This window comes from Corvus cornix, unplaced genomic scaffold, assembly GCF_000738735.6.
Source record: "Corvus cornix cornix isolate S_Up_H32 unplaced genomic scaffold, ASM73873v5 scaffold17, whole genome shotgun sequence".
NCBI lineage: Eukaryota > Metazoa > Chordata > Aves > Passeriformes > Corvidae > Corvus > Corvus cornix.
In genome coordinates, this window is record NW_024108685.1 from 65,697 (window position 1) to 72,796 (window position 7,100).

The following is a 7,100-nucleotide window of genomic DNA, read 5'->3' on the forward strand; positions in this document are numbered from 1 at the left end:
CCCAGCCCTGCCCATCCCGCTGCTTCCGCCCATCCCAGCTCTGCCCATCCTGGCCTCTCCCATCCCAGCCCTGCCCATCCCGCTGCTCCCACCCAATCCCAGCCTCTCCCATCTCAGCCCTGTCCATCCTGCTGCTCCCACCCACCCCACAGCTCTCCCCGACAGATCAATTTCCCATTTTCCCGTGTTTTAAAGCCAAGAACCATGATTATTCCTGATGATTCAAATTTTGTATGAAATTCCTCTGCTTTGGGCAATAAATCTGGGTTCCCTCCTCCGGTGTCCGGCAGTTCCTCTCTGGGAGCCAGGAATGGCAATGGGGACACTGGGGACTGGGATGGGGACACTGGGACCAGGCTGGGGACACCAAGGATTGGGAATGGGAACACCATGACTGGGATGGGGACACTGGTAGCAGGTTGGAGACACCAGAACCAGGATCAGGATGGGGACACCAGGAGCAGGTTGGGGACACCAGAAGCAGGATGGGGACTTGCCGCCCATGCCCGGCTCCATCCCCTGGGATTCATTTCCCGCTCCGTGTCCCATATCTGAGGTGTCCCCAGGAGAGTTTGGCCGTGTCCCCAGGAGAGTTTGGCCGTGTTGGTCTCCTGGAGGGGCAGTGGGGGCGGGAGGGGTCAGACCAAGCCTCATTGTCCCCAGCGGTCCTTGAGTGTCCCAAACTCGGGGTTCGGGATCTTGGAGCATGAGCATGACCATGGCATGAGCACAGCAGGGAGATGGACATGGGACGAAAGTGACCATGAGATGACCAAAATACAACTGTGAGGTGACCATGACCACAGACGGGATGACCATGACAGTGACCATCACCATGAGATGACCATGACACAACCCCAACCCTGACCATGAGATGACTGGGACCAAGAGATGACCATGGGTTGGCCATGGCGCAACCACGGCTTTGAGGTGATCGTGACATAATTGTGAGCATGAGGTGATCATGAGGTGACAATGATATGGTGGTGACCATGAGATGGCCATTGCAATGAGATGACCATGAGCATGAGATGATGGTGACCAGGAAATGACCATGACCATGAGATGACCAGGACTGTGACCATGACACAGTCTTGACCAAGAGATGACCATGAGATGACCACAACACACCATGGCTATGTGGTGATCAAGACCATGAGTAGATCATGACATGACCACGGCTGTGAAATGATTGTGACCATGAGGTGACTGTGAGATGACCATGAGCATAAGATGATGGTGGTCAGGAAATGACCATAACCATGAGACGGCCACGATATGATTGTGGCCATGAGATGACCATGAGATGATCATGACCATGAGACGACCACAACACAGGCCTGAGGTGAACATGAGCTGACCATGACCATGAGCATGAGATGATTGTGATCAAGAGATGACCATGAACATGAGATGACCATGACTGTGACCATGACATGACTGTGACCATGAGATGACCATGACAGAACCATGGCCATGGAGTCATAAAGACCATGAGATGAGCAAGAGATGACCACGGCCATGACATTATTGTGGCCACGAGATGACCATTACAATGAGATGACCACAAGCATGAGATGATGGTGGTCAGGAAATGACCATGACCAGGAGAATACCATGACCATGAGATGAGTGTGACCACGAGATGACCATTACAGTGAGATGATTGTAAGCATGAGATGATGGGGATCAGAAGACGACCATGACCATGAGATGACCATGACTGTGAGTTAACCACAACATGACTGTGACATGATCGAGACCAGGGCATGATTGTGACCATGAGATGACCATGGCCATGCAATGACCATGGCACAACCATGACCTTGAGATGACGGTGACCATAAGATGACCATGACCGTGACATGATCATGATACTGCCATGGCTATGAGGTGATCAAGACCATGAGATGATCACAACACACCATGGCCATGTGGTGATCAAGACCATGAGATGATCATGACATGACCATGGCTGTGAAATTATCACGATCATGAGGTGACTGTGAGATGATCATGAGATGGCCATTACAGTGAGATGACAATGAACATGAGATGATGGTGACCAGGAAATGACCATGACCACAAGATGACCATGACTGTGACCATGACGTGATCATGACCATGAGATGACCATTACAGTGAAATGACCATGATGGTGAGATGGCCATAAGATGACCATGACCATGATGTGAGATGACCATGAGATGATCATGACCATGAAATTACTGTGACCATGAGATGACCATGACAAAACCATAGCCATGAGGTCATCAAGACAATGAGACGAGCAAGAGATGACCATGACATGATCATGGCCCTAAGATGACCATAACAATGCGATGACCATGACCAAGAGATGACCACAACACACCATGGCCATGTGGTGATCAAGACCATGACATGACCATGGTTATGAGACGATCATGACATGAGGTGAATGTGAGATGACCATGAGAGGACCATGACCATGAGACGATGGTGATCAGGAAATGACTGTGACCATGAAATGACCGTGACACAAGCACAGCTGTGAGATGACCATGATATGATTGTGGCCATGAGTTGACCACAAAACAATCATGAGATGACCATGACCATGCAATGACCATGACTGTGACCATGACATGACCACGACCATGAGATGACCCTTACAATGAGATGACCATGACTGAGATTACTATGAGCATGTGATGTTTGTGACCTGAGATGATCATGACTGTGACCATGACACAACCATGACCATGAGATGACCATTACAGTGAGATGACAATAAGCATGAGATGATGGTGATCAGGAAATGACTGTGACTGTGAGATGTCCATGACTGTGACCAGGACAGAACCATGACCATGAGATGACCATGAGCATATGTCGGGGTTTTTAGGAATTCTCCTGTTTTCTTTTCCTCTTAAAGAACTTTTCCCATATATGTTGCCAGGGCAAAAATTACTGGGTGCTTAAGAAAAACAAAAGACCTGGCCACAGAGGGAGGGGTCCAGCTTGCTACTCTCTTTCACCTGGGGGTTGGGTACACCCTGGGCAGGCTGCTGTTGTCAGCATTGGGATGGAGAGAGGCTGCCATCGTTGTGGAGGGACTTCATCAGCACTGCAGGCTTCTGCTTTCAGCTGCCTTTCTTCTACCATGAGTGGAGCCTGCTAACTGGAGCCTCAGCTGTTGCACCAGGACCCTAATACCCCACCTCACTAAAAAAGGGACCTTTTCACCATCTTCTTGGGCGCCTCAGGGAGAAACCCCAGATTCCCAAGCCCACCTTTCCCTGCCCCGCTGGGAGCCAGGCTGCGGCTGCCCTGCCCCCACCATTGCTTCGAGCCTTCGCTGCTCTGTAGCCCCGCATGCCCTGCCTGCCCAGATCTCCCAGGGTTCCCACCGCAGCTCTGGAGTTCCTCGTCTGCCCCCTGGGATTTGTGCTCCGTCCCTGCTGTTCCAGCCTGCTGTTCCAAGGGTCCAGCCTGACACCGGGATCGGCTGCCCAGGGGTTTGTGAAGCCTTTGTTCCATCCCTTCCCGGGATCCCAGGCCGCCAGTGCCGCGCGCTCCCCGAGCTCGCTCCGGAGCGCCCCCTGCAGCCGCGGGGGAACCATCGCACCTGCCCTGCTCACCGGGAGCCGCCAGCGCCCCTGCCGGCTGCGAGCGGAACTGCACCCGAGGGGAAAGGGCCCAACAGCCGAGAAGGCTGGCACTGGGTTTGTGATTGTTTGCTGTTACTGCCAGAGTTATTGCTGTTTGTTTGCCTTGTTATACACATACCGATATATAATAGTAAAGAACTGTTATTCCTATTTCCCATATCTTTGCCAGAAAGCCCCTTGATTTCAAATTTATAATAACTCGGAGGGAAGGGGGTTGCATTTTCCATTCCAAGGGAGGTTTTTGCCTTCCTTGGCAGACACCCGTCTTTCAAACCAAGACAGGCACAAACTCCCCTGTAACAGGGGATGCAGAGAGGACCTTCTCCCTGCTGGGCAGGCTCAGCTTCACCTCTTCCCCCCCCAGCACGGGGATGTCCTTCCTCAGCCGCAGCGTCTGCCGTGCACTGACTGTCAGGGTGACCTCAGTGCCACTTTACAGGGTCCCCTTGGTGCCTGGTCTCCAGGAGATGAAGCTGCAGGAAGAGGAGATGATGTGGAAGCTGATGTGTGGCTGCCTGTGCTGGGGCTGGGGGTTTCTTGCTCCTTCTACAACCATCCCAGAACTCATCCTGTTTCTGTAACACCACATATTTATCCCCTGAACCTGAATACAGACATTGACATAACCTGCGCATAAAGCCCTGAAACATTTGCTGCTAAATTATTGCGACCTGGCTTAGAGCAGGGTACTAATAATGCCAAGGTTGTGATTTGACCCCACACGGGCCACACTATTAAGAGTTGGACTCAATCCTTCTGGGTCCCTCCTAACTTGGAACATTCTGTGAAATGGCCTGGCATGACCTCTGTCAGCATTGACAGTGCCAGTGTTGCTGTTGTTGTTATTTTCCTCATTATTTTGTTACTTTTGCATGAAATGCTTGTGCAGTGCCCCCACTGTCCCTTGTATCCCCTGGGAACTGACAGCCCCCCTCCCTTGCCCTGCTCCCCCTCCCACGTTCCATCCCAGCTGGCGGAGCCGTGGGGCTGCCCCGGGGGCTTGCGCCCCAAGCCGGGGCCCCTTCCCAGTGCTCCCAGTCTGCTCATCATGCCTGGAGCAGCCAGCGAGGGCTTCAGCTGGGGCGGCAGAGAGGCGCTGCTGGGGGGTCCCACCTCCGCTCGGTTTGGTTTGGTTTGGTCCCCCAGGGCTGGACGCTGGGCAGGACCAAGAGCTACTGGGTCTCCCCTGGATACAGCCCTTGGAGCAGGAGCCAGGAGGACTGTGGGGATCGGGGGCAATGATGGGGTCGGGAACGTGGGATGGACCCGGGGCTGCACCGGGGGGCTTGTGGTGCACGGGAAGGGTGAGGGGGCTCCCAGAATCCCGGGATCAGCCTCCCCCTTCCCCCCGTGTCCAAGCACCTCCGGGTGCCTGTGGCAGAGCGTGGGGAACGCGGGTGGGGCTCAGTCCTGGGATGAGGACAGAGCCTGTTTTGGGATGAGCAACCATGGCCTGTGAGTGTCACCACTTCTCCTTCCCCGAGGCAGGAATTCCTACATGAAACCCTGCAGAAACCCGCGCTCTCCTTGTGGGTCGGGCTCTGGGTGCCCGCGGCCGGGATGGGCTGGACGTGGGTGAACGGCTCCCAGCAGGACCGGGATCGGGGAGTGCCAGGGGCAGCGCTGGGGGCCAAGGGGGGCACCCCGCTGTCACCTGAGGGACCCCCGGGGGTGACCCGGGCTCATTCCTGACCCTGCAGGTTCCAGCTGGACCTCAGGGAGAGACCTGGACTCTGTGGGACGATCAGAGGCAGCACCATCACCCCTGAGAACTGCGACTTGGACTCACAGTGGATATGCCAGAGAGAAGCCACCAAACTCTGACCTGGGGGTCGGGACAGACGCTCGGGAGGGATGTGGGAGCCAGGAGGGAGACACGGGAGCCAGGAGGGAGACGCGGGAGCCAGGTGAGGGATGCGGGAGCCAGGCGGGGGATGTGGGAGCCAGGTGGGGGATGCGGGAGCCAGGTGGGGGATGCGGGAGCCAGGTGGGGGATGCGGGAGCCGGTTCTGCCGTCGCTGCAACAGCCGCCCGCATGAATGGGCGCTGATGTTTCCTGGCTCTGCTCCCTGCTGTGTTCAAACCACGGCACGAACAGGGAGGAAAACCTCCCAAAATTGTGTCTCCCCGGCCACAAAGCTCGGTGCCTTACGTAAACACTCCCGCACCGGTCCTGCTGAGTCCCTTCACTCGAATCCGCCCCCAGGCACCGATCCCGGTGTGGGGCGGCTTCGGCCCCACACGGCGGCGGCCCCGGGGCGCTGCTGGGCCCGATCCGGTCTGGCCCGCGGAGCTCCCACCGCGCCCCTTTAGAAACCCCGCACCCGCTTTTCCCGCACGGCCCCAGCGGGTTCCCCCCCGCCTCAAAACAGCCCAGAGGCGCCAGCGCCGGGGCCGGCCCTGTGCCGGGGTCCCTCGTATCCCCAAAAAACAGTGCCAAGGTAAAAATACCTGCAAAATTGCCACAAATGGCCCCAAAAAGCGAAGCAGCCTCCCGGGAAGCTGCTCGTGGGGGTCTCACCCAGCCGGGCTGCAGCCAGAGGAGCGGCACAGCACACATCGCAGCGCTGTCAGTGTCGGGCATCAGTCACTGCTTGGAGTTTGCAGACCCGACAGATAAAGTGAATCCAAACTGTCGGCGGTTTCCACCACCTGCTCTTTCTCCTCTCTTTTCCTTGATGGATTTTACATCACTTCCTTTCACCCCACAGAGCTGGAAAGCAGAATCCCTGGCGGCCCACCTTCTGCAGCTCCAGCCTTGTCCCTCTCGCTCTCCCGTTTACTTTGCACCAGTTTCTCCCTCCTCCTCTCCCTGCCAGCTCGGAGGAAGGCAATTGCACCCACTGGCATCACGTCCCTCCTCTCATTGTGTCCCATTTCTCCCAAACGGCTGCCTGCGAGCGCAGCCGGACCCGCCCTGGTGCTGCTTAATGCTGGAGTGAATTCTTGCAGCGATTATTGGGCTGGGCTGGGCCTGGCTGGGTGCCCGGGGCCACCAAACCCGCTCTGTCACTGCCCCCCTCAACCTGGGCAGGGAACAGAACACACCAGGAAAGGCGGCAGGGTCGGGATAAGGGCAGGGAGAGTTCACTCACTGGTTACAGAAACAACAGACCTGACTTGGGGAAATGAATTGAATTTATTGTCAAACAAATCAGAGCACGAGAATGAGAAGTAAAATAATTCCTACGAAAACATCTTCCCCCCACCCTTCCCTCCTTCCCGAGCTTCTCTTTATCCCCCATTCCCTCCCTCCTCCCCACCCAGGGGCACAGGGGATGGGGGTCGCAGTCAGGTCATGTCACTGCCTCCCCCTCGGGGACAGGAATCCTTGTCCTGCTCCAGCCTGGGGTCCCTGCCGCGGACACAGTCCCTCAGGAGCAGGCTGCTCCAGCGGGGATCCCCCACGGGCTCACGAGTCCCGCCAGGAGCCACTTCCACGGCTCT